General features: G+C 43.2%; 9 non-coding genes across 9 annotated transcripts; all 9 read left to right on the top strand.

Moving 5' to 3' along the window:
* Window positions 1-388: 388 nt before the first annotated feature.
* TRNAI-AAU (transfer RNA isoleucine (anticodon AAU)) lies at window positions 389-496 on the top strand. The gene is made up of 2 exons: window positions 389-426; window positions 461-496. It is a non-coding gene; the product is annotated as a tRNA-Ile (tRNA).
* Window positions 497-2316: 1820 nt separating this feature from the next.
* Window positions 2317-2390, top strand: TRNAI-AAU (transfer RNA isoleucine (anticodon AAU)). Its single transcript has one exon. It is a non-coding gene; the product is annotated as a tRNA-Ile (tRNA).
* Window positions 2391-3459: 1069 nt separating this feature from the next.
* TRNAI-AAU (transfer RNA isoleucine (anticodon AAU)) lies at window positions 3460-3533 on the top strand. Its single transcript has one exon. It is a non-coding gene; the product is annotated as a tRNA-Ile (tRNA).
* A 676-nt stretch (window positions 3534-4209) lies between these two features.
* TRNAI-AAU (transfer RNA isoleucine (anticodon AAU)) lies at window positions 4210-4283 on the top strand. Its single transcript has one exon. It is a non-coding gene; the product is annotated as a tRNA-Ile (tRNA).
* A 677-nt stretch (window positions 4284-4960) lies between these two features.
* On the top strand, window positions 4961-5068 carry TRNAI-AAU (transfer RNA isoleucine (anticodon AAU)). The gene is made up of 2 exons: window positions 4961-4998; window positions 5033-5068. It is a non-coding gene; the product is annotated as a tRNA-Ile (tRNA).
* A 2620-nt stretch (window positions 5069-7688) lies between these two features.
* TRNAI-AAU (transfer RNA isoleucine (anticodon AAU)) lies at window positions 7689-7762 on the top strand. The gene has a single exon. It is a non-coding gene; the product is annotated as a tRNA-Ile (tRNA).
* A 1069-nt stretch (window positions 7763-8831) lies between these two features.
* TRNAI-AAU (transfer RNA isoleucine (anticodon AAU)) lies at window positions 8832-8905 on the top strand. Its single transcript has one exon. It is a non-coding gene; the product is annotated as a tRNA-Ile (tRNA).
* Window positions 8906-9581: 676 nt separating this feature from the next.
* On the top strand, window positions 9582-9655 carry TRNAI-AAU (transfer RNA isoleucine (anticodon AAU)). The gene has a single exon. It is a non-coding gene; the product is annotated as a tRNA-Ile (tRNA).
* A 2278-nt stretch (window positions 9656-11933) lies between these two features.
* TRNAI-AAU (transfer RNA isoleucine (anticodon AAU)) lies at window positions 11934-12041 on the top strand. Its single transcript has 2 exons — window positions 11934-11971; window positions 12006-12041. It is a non-coding gene; the product is annotated as a tRNA-Ile (tRNA).
* Window positions 12042-13595: the final 1554 nt, after the last annotated feature.

Here is a 13595-nt window from a genome sequence, read left to right on the forward strand (position 1 = left end):
TAATCACGCCAAGTTAGCGAATTTGATCCCAGTATTGGCCACTTTGTCAATTTGGGAAATATTTCTGCAGAAGCATGAGATTGATGCAGAATTCCCACCCACAGCTTTAGATTTAATATGACTAGTTTGCTGTTTTGTTGGAAGCAGCAGTCCATAAATGGTCACAGGTCAGTACTGCTGTGGGAAATGACCAATGAGATGCATTTAACCTTCTTTGTCCCAGTTCTACTTAAATGTGATGCAGGCTACAAGTCAGTTTGAAGATAATTGTCATATTCATGAATTTCCTTCAGATCACATGTAGTTTTTCTTTAGGTTGTTGTGAGGATAAGGGTTTTATGTGTGAATGAGTTAGGCATTTTTTTCCAAGGGAAAAAGACTCTCAGCTGGCCGGTTAGCTCAGTTGGTTAGAGCGTGGTGCTAATAACGCCAAGGTCACGGTTAGAGCGTGGTGCTAATAACGCCAAGGTCACGGGTTCGATCCCCGTATTGGCCACTTTGTCATTTTGGGAAATATTTCTGCAGAAGCATGAGATTGATGCAGAATTGGCACTCACAGCTTTAGAGTTACTAACACAAGATTGCTGTTTTGTTGGAAGCAGCTGTGCATACATAGTCATGGGTCAGTACTGCTGCGGACATAACCAATGTTGTTGTGAGGATAAGGGTTGTATTTGTGAATGAGTTAGGCATTTTTTTTCCAAGGGAAGAAAACATCCCCCTACAACTGGCCTCCTGCTTATGCTTGAGTCACAAACAAACCTCTCAGATGGCTGTTTAGCTCATTTGGTTAGAGCATGGTGCTAATAATGGCAAGGTCACGGGTCCCCGTATTGGCCTCCTTGTCATTTTGGGAAATATTTCTGCAGAAGCATGAGATTGATGCAGAATTGGCACTCACAGCTTTAGAGTTACTAACACAAGATTGCTGTTTTGTTGGAAGCAGCTGTGCATACATGGTCACGGGTCAGTACTGCTGCGGGACATAACCAATGTTGTTGTGAGGATAAGGGTTGTATTTGTGAATGAGTTAGGCATTTTCTTTCAAGGGAAGAAAACTCCCCCCTGCAACTGGCCTCCCTCCTATGCTCCAGTCAGAAGGCATACTTTTTCTGACTGAGCATGGTGCTAATCACGCCAAGTTAGCGGATTTGATCCCAGTATTGGCCACTTTGTCAATTTGGGAAATATTTCTGCAGAAGCATGAGATTGATGCAGAATTCTCACCCACAGCTTTAGATTTACTATGACTAGTTTGCTGTTTTGTTGGAAGCAGCAGTCCATAAATGGTCACAGGTCAGTACTGCTGTGGGAAATGACCAATGAGATGCATTTAACCTTCTTTGTCCCAGTTCTACTTAAATGTGATGCAGGCTACACGTCAGTTTGAAGGTAATTGTCAAATTCATTAATTTCCTTCAGATCACATGTAGTTTTTCTTTAGGTTGTTGTGAGGATAAGGGTTTTATGTGTGAATGATTTAGGCATTTTTTTGCAAGGGGAGAAAAAATCCCCCTGCAACTGGCCTCCCTCTTATGCACCAGTCAGAAACAGGACTCTCAGCTGGTCGGTTAGCTCAGTTGGTTAGACCGTGGTGCTAATAATGCCAAGGTCACGGGTTCGATCCCCGTATTGGCCACTTTGTCATTTTGGGAAATATTTCTGCAGAAGCATGAGATTGATGCAGAATTGGCACTCACAGCTTTAGAGTTACTAACACAAGATTGCTGTTTTGTTGGTAGCAGCTGTGCATACATGGTCACGGGTCAGTACTGCTGCGGGACATAACCAATGTTGTTGTGAGGATAAGGGTTGTATTTGTGAATGAGTTAGGCATTTTCTTTCAAGGGAAGAAAACTCCCCCCTGCAACTGGCCTCCCTCCTATGCTCCAGTCAGAAGGCATACTTTTTCTGACTGAGCATGGTGCTAATCACGCCAAGTTAGCGAATTTGATCCCAGTATTGGCCACTTTGTCAATTTGGGAAATATTTCTGCAGAAGCATGAGATTGATGCAGAATTCCCACCCACAGCTTTAGATTTAATATGACTAGTTTGCTGTTTTGTTGGAAGCAGCAGTCCATAAATGGTCACAGGTCAGTACTGCTGTGGGAAATGACCAATGAGATGCATTTAACCTTCTTTGTCCCAGTTCTACTTAAATGTGATGCAGGCTACAAGTCAGTTTGAAGATAATTGTCATATTCATGAATTTCCTTCAGATCACATGTAGTTTTTCTTTAGGTTGTTGTGAGGATAAGGGTTTTATGTGTGAATGAGTTAGGCATTTTTTTCCAAGGGAAAAAGACTCTCAGCTGGCCGGTTAGCTCAGTTGGTTAGAGCGTGGTGCTAATAACGCCAAGGTCACGGGTTCGATCCCCGTATTGGGCACTTTGTCATTTTGGGAAATATTTCTGCAGAAGCATGAGATTGATGCAGAATTGGCACTCACAGCTTTAGAGTTACTAACACAAGATTGCTGTTTTGTTGGAAGCAGCTGTGCATACATAGTCACGGGTCAGTACTGCTGCGGACATAACCAATGTTGTTGTGAGGATAAGGGTTGTATTTGTGAATGAGTTAGGCATTTTTTTCCAAGGGAAGAAAACATCCCCCTACAACTGGCCTCCTGCTTATGCTTGAGTCAGAAACAAACCTGTCAGCTGGCTGTTTAGCTCATTTGGTTAGAGCGTGGTGCTAATAATGGCAAGGTCACGGGTCCCCGTATTGGCCTCCTTGTCATTTTGGGAAATATTTCTGCAGAAGCATGAGATTGATGCAGAATTGGCACTCACAGCTTTAGAGTTACTAACACAAGATTGCTGTTTTGTTGGAAGCAGCTGTGCATACATGGTCACGGGTCAGTACTGCTGCGGGACATAACCAATGTTGTTGTGAGGATAAGGGTTGTATTTGTGAATGAGTTAGGCTTTTTCTTTCAAGGGAAGTAAACTCCCCCCTGCAACTGGCCTCCCTCCTATGCTCCAGTCAGAAGGCATACTTTTTCTGACTGAGCATGGTGCTAATCACGCCAAGTTAGCGGATTTGATCCCAGTATTGGCCACTTTGTCAATTTGGGAAATATTTCTGCAGAAGCATGAGATTGATGCAGAATTCCCACCCACAGCTTTAGATTTACTATGACTAGTTTGCTGTTTTGTTGGAAGCAGCAGTCCATAAATGGTCACAGGTCAGTACTGCTGTGGGAAATGACCAATGAGATGCATTTAACCTTCTTTGTCCCAGTTCTACTTAAATGTGATGCAGGCTACAAGTCAGTTCGAAGATAATTGTCATATTCATGAATTTCCTTTAGATCACATGTAGTTTTTCTTTAGGTTGTTGTGAGGATAAGGGTTTTATGTGTGAATGACTTAGGCATTTTTTTTCCAAGGGAAGAAAAAATCCCCCTGCAACTGGCCACCCTCTAATGCTCCAGTCAGAAACAGGACTCTCAGCTGGTCGGTTAGCTCAGTTGGTTAGAGCGTGGTGCTAATAACGCCAAGGTCACGGGTTCGATCCCCGTATTGGCCACTTTGTCATTTTGGGAAATATTTCTGCAGAAGCATGAGATTGATGCAGAATTGGCACTCACAGCTTTAGAGTTACTAACACAAGATTGCTGTTTTGTTGGAAGCAGCTGTGCATACATAGTCATGGGTAAGTACTGCTGCGGACATAACCAATGTTGTTGTGAGGATAAGGGTTGTATTTGTGAATGAGTTAGGCATTTTCTTTCAAGGGAAGAAAACTCCCCCCTGCAACTGGCCTCCCTCCTATGCTCCAGTCAGAAGGCATACTTTTTCTGACTGAGCATGGTGCTAATCACGCCAAGTTAGCGAATTTGATCCCAGTATTGGCCACTTTGTCAATTTGGGAAATATTTCTGCAGAAGCATGAGATTGATGCAGAATTCCCACCCACAGCTTTAGATTTACTATGACTAGTTTGCTGTTTTGTTGGAAGCAGCAGTCCATAAATGGTCACAGGTCAGTACTGCTGTGGGAAATGACCAATGAGATGCATTTAACCTTCTTTGTCCCAGTTCTACTTAAATGTGATGCAGGCTACAAGTCAGTTTGAAGATAATTGTCATATTCATGAATTTCCTTCAGATCACATGTAGTTTTTCTTTAGGTTGTTGTGAGGATAAGGGTTTCATGTGTGAATGAGTTAGGCATTTTTTTCCAAGGGAAAAAGATTCTCAGCTGGCCGGTTAGCTCAGTTGGTTAGAGCGTGGTGCTAATAACGCCAAGGTCACGGGTTCGATCCCCGTATTGGCCACTTTGTCATTTTGGGAAATATTTCTGCAGAAGCATGAGATTGATGCAGAATTGGCACTCACAGCTTTAGAGTTACTAACACAAGATTGCTGTTTTGTTGGTAGCAGCTGTGCATACATGGTCACGGGTCAGTACTGCTGCGGGACATAACCAATGTTGTTGTGAGGATAAGGGTTGTATTTGTGAATGAGTTAGGCATTTTCTTTCAAGGGAAGAAAACTCGCCCCTGCAACTGGCCTCCCTCCTATGCTCCAGTCAGAAGGCATACTTTTTCTGACTGAGCATGGTGCTAATCAGGCCAAGTTAGCGGATTTGATCCCAGTATTGGCCACTTTGTCAATTTGGGAAATATTTCTGCAGAAGCATGAAATTGATGCAGAATTCCCACCCACAGCTTTAGATTTACTATGACTAGTTTGCTGTTTTGTTGGAAGCAGCAGTCCATAAATGGTCACAGGTCAGTACTGCTGTGGGAAATGACCAATGAGATGCATTTAACCTTCTTTGTCCCAGTTCTACTTAAATGTGATGCAGGCTACAAGTCAGTTTGAAGATAATTGTCATATTCATGAATTTCCTTCAGATCACATGTAGTTTTTCTTTAGGTTGTTGTGAGGATAAGGGTTTTATGTGTGAATGAGTTAGGCATTTTTTTCCAAGGGAAAAAGACTCTCAGCTGGCCGGTTAGCTCAGTTGGTTAGAGCGTGGTGCTAATAACGCCAAGGTCACGGTTAGAGCGTGGTGCTAATAACGCCAAGGTCACGGGTTCGATCCCCGTATTGGCCACTTTGTCATTTTGGGAAATATTTCTGCAGAAGCATGAGATTGATGCAGAATTGGCACTCACAGCTTTAGAGTTACTAACACAAGATTGCTGTTTTGTTGGAAGCAGCTGTGCATACATAGTCATGGGTCAGTACTGCTGCGGACATAACCAATGTTGTTGTGAGGATAAGGGTTGTATTTGTGAATGAGTTAGGCATTTTTTTTCCAAGGGAAGAAAACATCCCCCTACAACTGGCCTCCTGCTTATGCTTGAGTCAGAAACAAACCTCTCAGCTGGCTGTTTAGCTCATTTGGTTAGAGCATGGTGCTAATAATGGCAAGGTCACGGGTCCCCGTATTGGCCTCCTTGTCATTTTGGGAAATATTTCTGCAGAAGCATGAGATTGATGCAGAATTGGCACTCACAGCTTTAGAGTTACTAACACAAGATTGCTGTTTTGTTGGAAGCAGCTGTGCATACATGGTCACGGGTCAGTACTGCTGCGGGACATAACCAATGTTGTTGTGAGGATAAGGGTTGTATTTGTGAATGAGTTAGGCATTTTCTTTCAAGGGAAGAAAACTCCCCCCTGCAACTGGCCTCCCTCCTATGCTCCAGTCAGAAGGCATACTTTTTCTGACTGAGCATGGTGCTAATCACGCCAAGTTAGCGGATTTGATCCCAGTATTGGCCACTTTGTCAATTTGGGAAATATTTCTGCAGAAGCATGAGATTGATGCAGAATTCTCACCCACAGCTTTAGATTTACTATGACTAGTTTGCTGTTTTGTTGGAAGCAGCAGTCCATAAATGGTCACAGGTCAGTACTGCTGTGGGAAATGACCAATGAGATGCATTTAACCTTCTTTGTCCCAGTTCTACTTAAATGTGATGCAGGCTACACTTCAGTTTGAAGGTAATTGTCAAATTCATGAATTTCCTTCAGATCACATGTAGTTTTTCTTTAGGTTGTTGTGAGGATAAGGGTTTTATGTGTGAATGACTTAGGCATTTTTTTTGCAAGGGAAGAAAAAATCCCCCTGCAACTGGCCTCCCTCTTATGCTCCAGTCAGAAACAGGACTCGCAGCTGGTCGGTTAGCTAAGTTGGTTAGAGCGTGGTGCTAATAACGCCAAGGTCACGGGTTCGATCCCTGTATTGGCCACTTTGTCATTTTGGGAAATATTTCTGCAGAAGCATGAGATTGATGCAGAATTGGCACTCACAGCTTTAGAGTTACTAACACAAGATTGCTGTTTTGTTGGAGGCAGCTGTGCATACATGGTCACGGGTCAGTACTGCTGCGGGACATAACCAATGTTGTTGTGAGGATAAGGGTTGAATTTGTGAATGAGTTAGGCATTTTCTTTCAAGGGAAGAAAACTCCCCCCTGCAACTGGCCTCCCTCCTATGCTCCAGTCAGAAGGCATACTTTTTCTGACTGACCATGGTGCTAATCACGCCAAGTTAGCCGATTTGATCCCAGTATTGGCCACTTTGTCAATTTGGGAAATATTTCTGCAGAAGCATGAGATTGATGCAGAATTCCCACCCACAGCTTTAGATTTACTATGACTAGTTTGCTGTTTTGTTGGAAGCAGCAGTCCATAAATGGTCACAGGTCAGTACTGCTGTGGGAAATGACCAATGAGATGCATTTAACCTTCTTTGTCCCAGTTCTACTTAAATGTGATGCAGGCTACACGTCAGTTTGAAGGTAATTGTCAAATTCATTAATTTCCTTCAGATCACATGTAGTTTTTCTTTAGGTTGTTGTGAGGATAAGGGTTTTATGTGTGAATGATTTAGGCATTTTTTTGCAAGGGGAGAAAAAATCCCCCTGCAACTGGCCTCCCTCTTATGCACCAGTCAGAAACAGGACTCTCAGCTGGTCGGTTAGCTCAGTTGGTTAGACCGTGGTGCTAATAATGCCAAGGTCACGGGTTCGATCCCCGTATTGGCCACTTTGTCATTTTGGGAAATATTTCTGCAGAAGCATGAGATTGATGCAGAATTGGCACTCACAGCTTTAGAGTTACTAACACAAGATTGCTGTTTTGTTGGTAGCAGCTGTGCATACATGGTCACGGGTCAGTACTGCTGCGGGACATAACCAATGTTGTTGTGAGGATAAGGGTTGTATTTGTGAATGAGTTAGGCATTTTCTTTCAAGGGAAGAAAACTCCCCCCTGCAACTGGCCTCCCTCCTATGCTCCAGTCAGAAGGCATACTTTTTCTGACTGAGCATGGTGCTAATCACGCCAAGTTAGCGAATTTGATCCCAGTATTGGCCACTTTGTCAATTTGGGAAATATTTCTGCAGAAGCATGAGATTGATGCAGAATTCCCACCCACAGCTTTAGATTTAATATGACTAGTTTGCTGTTTTGTTGGAAGCAGCAGTCCATAAATGGTCACAGGTCAGTACTGCTGTGGGAAATGACCAATGAGATGCATTTAACCTTCTTTGTCCCAGTTCTACTTAAATGTGATGCAGGCTACAAGTCAGTTTGAAGATAATTGTCATATTCATGAATTTCCTTCAGATCACATGTAGTTTTTCTTTAGGTTGTTGTGAGGATAAGGGTTTTATGTGTGAATGAGTTAGGCATTTTTTTCCAAGGGAAAAAGACACTCAGCTGGCCGGTTAGCTCAGTTGGTTAGAGCGTGGTGCTAATAACGCCAAGGTCACGGGTTCGATCCCCGTATTGGGCACTTTGTCATTTTGGGAAATATTTCTGCAGAAGCATGAGATTGATGCAGAATTGGCACTCACAGCTTTAGAGTTACTAACACAAGATTGCTGTTTTGTTGGAAGCAGCTGTGCATACATAGTCACGGGTCAGTACTGCTGCGGACATAACCAATGTTGTTGTGAGGATAAGGGTTGTATTTGTGAATGAGTTAGGCATTTTTTTCCAAGGGAAGAAAACATCCCCCTACAACTGGCCTCCTGCTTATGCTTGAGTCAGAAACAAACCTGTCAGCTGGCTGTTTAGCTCATTTGGTTAGAGCGTGGTGCTAATAATGGCAAGGTCACGGGTCCCCGTATTGGCCTCCTTGTCATTTTGGGAAATATTTCTGCAGAAGCATGAGATTGATGCAGAATTGGCACTCACAGCTTTAGAGTTACTAACACAAGATTGCTGTTTTGTTGGAAGCAGCTGTGCATACATGGTCACGGGTCAGTACTGCTGCGGGACATAACCAATGTTGTTGTGAGGATAAGGGTTGTATTTGTGAATGAGTTAGGCTTTTTCTTTCAAGGGAAGTAAACTCCCCCCTGCAACTGGCCTCCCTCCTATGCTCCAGTCAGAAGGCATACTTTTTCTGACTGAGCATGGTGCTAATCACGCCAAGTTAGCGGATTTGATCCCAGTATTGGCCACTTTGTCAATTTGGGAAATATTTCTGCAGAAGCATGAGATTGATGCAGAATTCCCACCCACAGCTTTAGATTGACTATGACTAGTTTGCTGTTTTGTTGGAAGCAGCAGTCCATAAATGGTCACAGGTCAGTACTGCTGTGGGAAATGACCAATGAGATGCATTTAACCTTCTTTGTCCCAGTTCTACTTAAATGTGATGCAGGCTACAAGTCAGTTCGAAGATAATTGTCATATTCATGAATTTCCTTTAGATCACATGTAGTTTTTCTTTAGGTTGTTGTGAGGATAAGGGTTTTATGTGTGAATGACTTAGGCATTTTTTTTCCAAGGGAAGAAAAAATCCCCCTGCAACTGGCCACCCTCTAATGCTCCAGTCAGAAACAGGACTCTCAGCTGGTCGGTTAGCTCAGTTGGTTAGAGCGTGGTGCTAATAACGCCAAGGTCACGGGTTCGATCCCCGTATTGGCCACTTTGTCATTTTGGGAAATATTTCTGCAGAAGCATGAGATTGATGCAGAATTGGCACTCACAGCTTTAGAGTTACTAACACAAGATTGCTGTTTTGTTGGAAGCAGCTGTGCATACATAGTCATGGGTAAGTACTGCTGCGGACATAACCAATGTTGTTGTGAGGATAAGGGTTGTATTTGTGAATGAGTTAGGCATTTTCTTTCAAGGGAAGAAAACTCCCCCCTGCAACTGGCCTCCCTCCTATGCTCCAGTCAGAAGGCATACTTTTTCTGACTGAGCATGGTGCTAATCACGCCAAGTTAGCGAATTTGATCCCAGTATTGGCCACTTTGTCAATTTGGGAAATATTTCTGCAGAAGCATGAGATTGATGCAGAATTCCCACCCACAGCTTTAGATTTACTATGACTAGTTTGCTGTTTTGTTGGAAGCAGCAGTCCATAAATGGTCACAGGTCAGTACTGCTGTGGGAAATGACCAATGAGATGCATTTAACCTTCTTTGTCCCAGTTCTACTTAAATGTGATGCAGGCTACAAGTCAGTTTGAAGATAATTGTCATATTCATGAATTTCCTTCAGATCACATGTAGTTTTTCTTTAGGTTGTTGTGAGGATAAGGGTTTCATGTGTGAATGAGTTAGGCATTTTTTTCCAAGGGAAAAAGATTCTCAGCTGGCCGGTTAGCTCAGTTGGTTAGAGCGTGGTGCTAATAACGCCAAGGTCACGGGTTCGATCCCCGTATTGGCCACTTTGTCATTTTGGGAAATATTTCTGCAGAAGCATGAGATTGATGCAGAATTGGCACTCACAGCTTTAGAGTTACTAACACAAGATTGCTGTTTTGTTGGTAGCAGCTGTGCATACATGGTCACGGGTCAGTACTGCTGCGGGACATAACCAATGTTGTTGTGAGGATAAGGGTTGTATTTGTGAATGAGTTAGGCATTTTCTTTCAAGGGAAGAAAACTCGCCCCTGCAACTGGCCTCCCTCCTATGCTCCAGTCAGAAGGCATACTTTTTCTGACTGAGCATGGTGCTAATCACGCCAAGTTAGCGGATTTGATCCCAGTATTGGCCACTTTGTCAATTTGGGAAATATTTCTGCAGAAGCATGAGATTGATGCAGAATTCCCACCCACAGCTTTAGATTTACTATGACTAGTTTGCTGTTTTGTTGGAAGCAGCAGTCCATAAATGGTCACAGGTCAGTACTGCTGTGGGAAATGACCAATGAGATGCATTTAACCTTCTTTGTCCCAGTTCTACTTAAATGTGATGCAGGCTACACGTCAATTTGAAGGTAATTGTCAAATTCATGAATTTCCTTCAGATCACATGTAGTTTTTCTTTAGGTTGTTGTGAGGATAAGGGTTTTATGTGTGAATGACTTAGGCATTTTTTTTGCAAGGGAAGAAAAAATCCCCCTGCAACTGGCCTCCCTCTTATGCTCCAGTCAGAAACAGGACTCTCAGCTGGTCGGTTAGCTAAGTTGGTTAGAGCGTGGTGCTAATAACGCCAAGGTCACGGTTTCGATCCCTGTATTGGCCACTTTGTCATTTTGGGAAATATTTCTGCAGAAGCATGAGATTGATGCAGAATTGGCACTCACAGCTTTAGAGTTACTAACACAAGATTGCTGTTTTGTTGGAAGCAGCTGTGCATACATGGTCACGGGTCAGTACTGCTGCGGGACATAACCAATGTTGTTGTGAGGATAAGGGTTGTATTTGTGAATGAGTTAGGCATTTTCTTTCAAGGGAAGAAAACTCCACCCCTGCAACTGGCCTCCCTCCTATGCTCCAGTCAGAAGGCATACTTTTTCTGACTGAGCATGGTGCTAATCACGCCAAGTTAGCGGATTTGATCCCAGTATTGGCCACTTTGTCAATTTGGGAAATATTTCTGCAGAAGCATGAGATTGATGCAGAATTCCCACCCACAGCTTTAGATTTACTATGACTAGTTTGCTGTTTTGTTGGAAGCAGCAGTCCATAAATGGTCACAGGTCAGTACTGCTGTGGGAAATGACCAATGAGATGCATTTAACCTTCTTTGTCCCAGTTCTACTTAAATGTGATGCAGGCTACACGTCAGTTTGAAGGTAATTGTCAAATTCATGAATTTCCTTCAGATCACATGTAGTTTTTCTTTAGGTTGTTGTGAGGATAAGGGTTTTATGTGTGAATGACTTAGGCATTTTTTTTGCAAGGGAAGAAAAAATCCCCCTGCAACTGGCCTCCCTCTTATGCTCCAGTCAGAAACAGGACTCTCAGCTGGTCGGTTAGCTCAGTTGGTTAGAGCGTGGTGCTAATAATGCCAAGGTCACGGGTTCGATCCCAGTATTGGCCACTTTGTCATTTTGGGAAATATTTCTGCAGAAGCATGAGATTGATGCAGAATTGGCACTCACAGCTTTAGAGTTACTAACACAAGATTGCTGTTTTGTTGGTAGCAGCTGTGCATACATGGTCACGGGTCAGTACTGCTGCGGGACATAACCAATGTTGTTGTGAGGATAAGGGTTGTATTTGTGAATGAGTTAGGCATTTTCTTTCAAGGGAAGAAAACTCCCCCCTGCAACTGGCCTCCCTCCTATGCTCCAGTCAGAAGGCATACTTTTTCTGACTGAGCATGGTGCTAATCACGCCAAGTTAGCGAATTTGATCCCAGTATTGGCCACTTTGTCAATTTGGGAAATATTTCTGCAGAAGCATGAGATTGATGCAGAATTCCCACCCACAGCTTTAGATTTAATATGACTAGTTTGCTGTTTTGTTGGAAGCAGCAGTCCATAAATGGTCACAGGTCAGTACTGCTGTGGGAAATGACCAATGAGATGCATTTAACCTTCTTTGTCCCAGTTCTACTTAAATGTGATGCAGGCTACAAGTCAGTTTGAAGATAATTGTCATATTCATGAATTTCCTTCAGATCACATGTAGTTTTTCTTTAGGTTGTTGTGAGGATAAGGGTTTTATGTGTGAATGAGTTAGGCATTTTTTTCCAAGGGAAAAAGACTCTCAGCTGGCCGGTTAGCTCAGTTGGTTAGAGCGTGGTGCTAATAACGCCAAGGTCACGGTTAGAGCGTGGTGCTAATAACGCCAAGGTCACGGGTTCGATCCCCGTATTGGCCACTTTGTCATTTTGGGAAATATTTCTGCAGAAGCATGAGATTGATGCAGAATTGGCACTCACAGCTTTAGAGTTACTAACACAAGATTGCTGTTTTGTTGGAAGCAGCTGTGCATACATAGTCATGGGTCAGTACTGCTGCGGACATAACCAATGTTGTTGTGAGGATAAGGGTTGTATTTGTGAATGAGTTAGGCATTTTTTTTCCAAGGGAAGAAAACATCCCCCTACAACTGGCCTCCTGCTTATGCTTGAGTCACAAACAAACCTCTCAGATGGCTGTTTAGCTCATTTGGTTAGAGCATGGTGCTAATAATGGCAAGGTCACGGGTCCCCGTATTGGCCTCCTTGTCATTTTGGGAAATATTTCTGCAGAAGCATGAGATTGATGCAGAATTGGCACTCACAGCTTTAGAGTTACTAACACAAGATTGCTGTTTTGTTGGAAGCAGCTGTGCATACATGGTCACGGGTCAGTACTGCTGCGGGACATAACCAATGTTGTTGTGAGGATAAGGGTTGTATTTGTGAATGAGTTAGGCATTTTCTTTCAAGGGAAGAAAACTCCCCCCTGCAACTGGCCTCCCTCCTATGCTCCAGTCAGAAGGCATACTTTTTCTGACTGAGCATGGTGCTAATCACGCCAAGTTAGCGGATTTGATCCCAGTATTGGCCACTTTGTCAATTTGGGAAATATTTCTGCAGAAGCATGAGATTGATGCAGAATTCTCACCCACAGCTTTAGATTTACTATGACTAGTTTGCTGTTTTGTTGGAAGCAGCAGTCCATAAATGGTCACAGGTCAGTACTGCTGTGGGAAATGACCAATGAGATGCATTTAACCTTCTTTGTCCCAGTTCTACTTAAATGTGATGCAGGCTACACGTCAGTTTGAAGGTAATTGTCAAATTCATGAATTTCCTTCAGATCACATGTAGTTTTTCTTTAGGTTGTTGTGAGGATAAGGTTTTTATGTGTGAATGACTTAGGCATTTTTTTTGCAAGGGAAGAAAAAATCCCCCTGCAACTGGCCTCCCTCTTATGCTCCAGTCAGAAACAGGACTCGCAGCTGGTCGGTTAGCTAAGTTGGTTAGAGCGTGGTGCTAATAACGCCAAGGTCACGGGTTCGATCCCTGTATTGGCCACTTTGTCATTTTGGGAAATATTTCTGCAGAAGCATGAGATTGATGCAGAATTGGCACTCACAGCTTTAGAGTTACTAACACAAGATTGCTGTTTTGTTGGAGGCAGCTGTGCATACATGGTCACGGGTCAGTACTGCTGCGGGACATAACCAATGTTGTTGTGAGGATAAGGGTTGTATTTGTGAATGAGTTAGGCATTTTCTTTCAAGGGAAGAAAACTCCCCCCTGCAACTGGCCTCCCTCCTATGCTCCAGTCAGAAGGCATACTTTTTCTGACTGACCATGGTGCTAATCACGCTAAGTTAGCCGATTTGATCCCAGTATTGGCCACTTTGTCAATTTGGGAAATATTTCTGCAGAAGCATGAGATTGATGCAGAATTCCCACCCACAGCTTTAGATTTACTATGA

This window comes from Ambystoma mexicanum, chromosome 1p (assembly GCF_040938575.1).
Source record: "Ambystoma mexicanum isolate Mex_15411 chromosome 1p, UKY_AmexF1_1, whole genome shotgun sequence".
In the NCBI taxonomy this organism is placed as follows: domain Eukaryota; kingdom Metazoa; phylum Chordata; class Amphibia; order Caudata; family Ambystomatidae; genus Ambystoma; species Ambystoma mexicanum.